Genomic DNA, 5,132 nt, shown 5'->3' on the forward strand with positions numbered 1-5,132 from the left:
AGGCATCGGCGGCAAAGTTCTTAATGAGAGAGAAACCGAGGATGGCATGGTTGATGAAGCAGAGGCTGATTGAGAGGCCATTGATGGTGATATGGGTAAGAAAGGTTGAATATTGATATGGTATTTTCTGGATTATAGCACCAATTGGCCCGCGGTGGGCGCCAAAATGTTTTGGATAAAAATCACTCAAGGATAATGTATCCAAATCTGCTAAGTGAGGTGTAGTGCTAAAACGATAATATTAAATGTGTAATCGAAATCTTGACGAATACAATGATTTGATCACGAGGGAAAAAGCCCTTGAATACGATAATCCTACTTCGGTCAAAACTTAACAAGGTAATCTTTGATCGATTGACATCGGTCAAGGATTAACGAGATAATCTTTGGTCGAATCACTTCGGTCAAGGATCAACGAGGTAACCTTTGGCCGGGTAGTACGTGATTATAGTAATCTCTGGCACAAAAAACCCTCGAACGGTGAAAACTATCACCGTCGATTATATTGATAACAATAGGTGGTTACAAGTGTTGTGGAGTTGATGATCAATGATACCATGTAAGCTAGTGTGTAGAGAGAATATACGGTTCTGGTCTAGTGTGTGTGCGAATACATGTGTTTCCTAACTGATCATCATCTCAATATAAATCAAAGATAATAACTCAATGGAGTTATAAGTAATAAATACAATTAACTATTTTTCCTAAAAATCCGCCTTTATCTTGAATATACTTGTAACAGCCACTTTGACCACGTGCTCCATCACTCAGGCTGCGAAATAGGTGGTAGACCAGGTCTTCTAGCCGTTACATCTGTTATATACAATGTTATACACAGGAAACAATCGTTAGTAAATAATAAGTACTGAGGATCCTAGATCCTGACGGGATTTGACTAAGGATCACTGATCCAAGCCCATTGCATAATATCTTTACTTAAACTAAAAACAAAACCCCACTAATTATTAATATTATATTTATATCTATATCTATATAAAGTTACATGCACCACAACATATAATGAAATGCAAGATAGATAAACTAAACAGAAGTAACAAACCGATGTAGAAATGCGGAAGTGTCAAACCAACAATAATCAGAAACAAGTAACTTGGATAATATATCCTTAGAATCGGATTAGACTAAGAAAATTGTAGAATGAATTTTTTGATTTTGATGATGTCCAATTGTCCTTGGTATCGTCCTCTATTCGATGTTTGTTGACCTTATTAACTAACCGTATGTATAGTTGTTTTATTACATCGATAATTTTAAAAGTTAAAACTTCCAAGATCTGGGTGGGCCGGTTTTTTTAATCTGATGTAGTGGATCATATTCAAACCCAACAGGTTTATAAATCCAAGTAGACTTTAATTAAAATAAAACTAATCCAAGTCCATTGCATAATATCTTTACTTAAACTAAAAACAAAACCCCACTAATTATTATTATTATATCTATATCTATATCTATATAAAGTTACATGCACCACAACATATAATGGAATGCAAGATAGAAAAACTAAACAGAAGTAACAAACAGATGCAGAAATGCGGAAGTGTCAAACCAACAATAATCAGAAACAAGTAACTTGGATGATCTGTCCTTAGAATCGGATTAGACTAAGAAAATAGTAGAATGAATTTTTGATTTTGATGATGTCGAATTGTCCATGGTACCGTCCTCTGTTCGATGTTTGTTGACCTTATTAACCAACCGTATGCATATTTATTTTATTACATCGACAGTTTTAAAAGTTAAAACTTCCAAGACCTAGGTGGGCCGTTTTTTTATCTGATGTAGTGGATCATATTCAACCCAACAGGTTTATAAATCCAAGTAGACTTTAATTAAAATAAAACTGATCCAAGCCCATTGCATAATATCTTTACTTAAACTAAAAGAAAAACCCCACTAATTATTATTATATTTATATCTATATAAGTTATATGCACCACAACATATAATGAAATGCAACATAGAAAAACTAAACAGAATTAACTAACAGATGTAGAAATGCGGAAGTGTCAAACCGACAATAATCAGAAACAAGTAACTTGGATAATCTATCCTTAGAATCGGATTAGACTAAGAAAATAGTAGAATGAATTTTTGATTTTGATGATGTCCAATTGTCCATGGTACCGTCCTCTGTTCGATGTTTGTTGACCTTATTAACCAACCGTATGCATATTTGTTTTATTACATCGACTGTTTTAAAAGTTAAAACTTCCAAGACTTGGGTGGGCCGTTATTTTTATCTAATGTTGTGGATCACATTCAACCCCAACAGGTTTATAAATCCAAGTAGACTTTAATTAAAATAAAACTGATCTAAGCCCATTGCATAATATCTTTACTTAAACTAAAAACAAAACCCCACTAATTATTATTATTATATTTATATCTATATCTCTATCTATATAAAGTTACATGCACCAAAACAAATAATGAAATGCAAGATAGAAAACCTAAACAGAAGTAACAAACCGATGTATAAATGCGGAAGTGTCAAACCAACAATAATCAGAAACAAGTAACTTGGATAATCTATCCTTAGAATCGGATTAGACTAAGAAAATAATAGAATGAATTTTTGATTTTGATGATGTCCAATTGTCAATGGTACCGTCCTATGTTCGATGTTTGCTGACCTTATTAAGCAACCGTATGTATATTTGTTTTATTACAATGACAGTTTTAAAAGTAAAACTTCCAAGACCTGGTTGGGCCGGTTTTTATATCTGATGTTGTGGATCATATTCAAACCCAACAGGTTTATAAATCTAAGTAGACTTTAATTGGAATAAAACTTATCCAAACCCATTGCATAATATCTTTACTCAACCTAAAAACAAAACCCAACCAATTATTATTATTATTATATTTATATCTATATCTATATCTATATAAAGTTACATGCACCACAACATATAATTAAATGTAAGATAGAAAAACTAAACAGAAGTAACAAACCGATGTAGAGATGTAGAAATGCGGAAGTGTCAAACCAACCATAATCAGAAACAAGTAACTTGGATAATCTATCCTTAGAATCGGATTAGAATAAGAAATTAGTAGAATGAATTTTTGATTTTGATGATGTCCAATTGTCCATGGTACCGTCCTCTGTTCGATGTTTGTTGACCTTATTAACCAAATGTATGCATATTTGTTTTATTACATCGACAGTTTTTAAAGTTAAAACTTCCAAGACGTAGGTGGGCCGGTTTTTTTATCTGATGTTGTGGATCATATTCAAACCCAACAGGTTTATAAATCCAAGTAGACTTTAATTAAAATAAAACTGATCTAAGCCCATTGAATAATATCTTTAATTAAACTAAAAACAAAACCCCACTAATTATTATTATTATATTTATATCTATATCTATATCTATCTAAAGTTACATGCACCACAATATATAATGAAATTTAAGATTGAAAAACTAAACGGAAGTAACAACCGATGTAGAAATACAGAAGTGTCAAACCAACCATAATTAGAAACAAGTAACCTGGATAATCTATCCTTAGAATCGGATTAGACTTAGAAAATAGTAGAATGAATTTTTTATTTTGATAATGTCGAATTGTCCATGGTACCGTCCTCTGTTCGATGTTTGTTAATCTTATTAACCAACCGTATGCATATTTGTTTTATTACATCGACAGTTTTTAAAGTTAAAACTTCCAAGACTTGGGTGGGCCGGTTTTTTATCTGATGTTGTGGATCATATTCAAACCCAACAGGTTTATAAATACAAGTAGACTTTAATTAAAATAAAACTGATCCAAGCCCATTGCATAATATCTTTACTTAAACTAAAAGAAAAACCCCACTAATTATTATTATTATTATATTTATATCTATATCTATATCTATATAAGTTACATGCACCACAACATATATTGAAATGCAACATAGAAAAAATAAACAGAAGTAACAAACCGATGTAGAAATGCGGAAGTGTCAAACCGACAATAATCAGAAGCTAGTAACTTGGATAATCTATCCTTAGAATCGGATTAGACTAAGAAAATAGTAGAATGAATTTTTGATTTTGATGATGTCCAATTGTCCATGGTACCGTCCTCTGTTCGATGTTTGTTGACCTTATTAACCAACCGTATGCATATTTGTTTTATTACATCGACAGTTTTAAAAGTTAAAACTTCCAAGACCTGGGTGGGCCGTTATTTTAATCTAATGTTGTGCATCACATTCAAACCCAACAGGTTTATAAATCCAAGTAGACTTTAATTGGAATAAAACTGATCCAAACCCATTGCATAATATCTTTAATCAAACTAAAAACAAAACCCCACTAATTATTATTATTGTATTTTTATCTATATCTATATCTATATAAAGTTACATGCACAACAACATATAATGAAATGCAAGATAGAAAACCTAAACAGAAGTAACAAACCGATGTAGAAATGCGGAAGTGTCAAACCAACAATAATCAGAAACAAGTAACTTGGATAATTTATCCGTAGAATCGGATTAGACTAAGAAAATAGTAAAATGAATTTTTGATTTTGATGATGTCCAATTGTCCATGGTACCGTCCTCTGTTCGATGTTTATTGACCTTATTAACCAACCGAATGTATATTTGTTTTATAACATCGACAGTTTTAAAAGTTAAAACTTCCAAGACTTGGGTGGACCGGTTTTTTATCTGATTTAGTGGATAATATTCAAACCCTACATATTTATAAATCCAAGTAGACTTTAATTAAAATGAAACTGATCCAAGCCCATTGCATAATATCTTTACTCAAACTAAAAACAAAACCCCACAAAGTATTATTATTATTATTATTATTATTATTATTATTATATTTATATCTATATCTATATAAAGTTACATGCAACACAACATATAATGAAATGCAAATAGAAAAACTAACAGAAGTAACAAACCGATGTAGAAATGCGGAAGTGTCAAACCGACAATAATCAGAAACAAGTAACTTGGATAATCTATCCTTAGAATCGGATTAGACTAAGAAAATAGTAGAATGAATTTTTTATTTTGATGATGTCGAATTGTCCATGGTACCGTCCTCTGTTCGATGTTTGTTAATCTTATTAACCAACCGTATGCATATTTGTTTTAT

This window comes from Bidens hawaiensis, unplaced genomic scaffold (assembly GCF_021521415.1).
Source record: "Bidens hawaiensis isolate Kalapana, Puna unplaced genomic scaffold, B.hawaiensis_p1.1 tig00001087_1, whole genome shotgun sequence".
Classification (NCBI taxonomy): Eukaryota; Viridiplantae; Streptophyta; class Magnoliopsida; order Asterales; family Asteraceae; genus Bidens; species Bidens hawaiensis.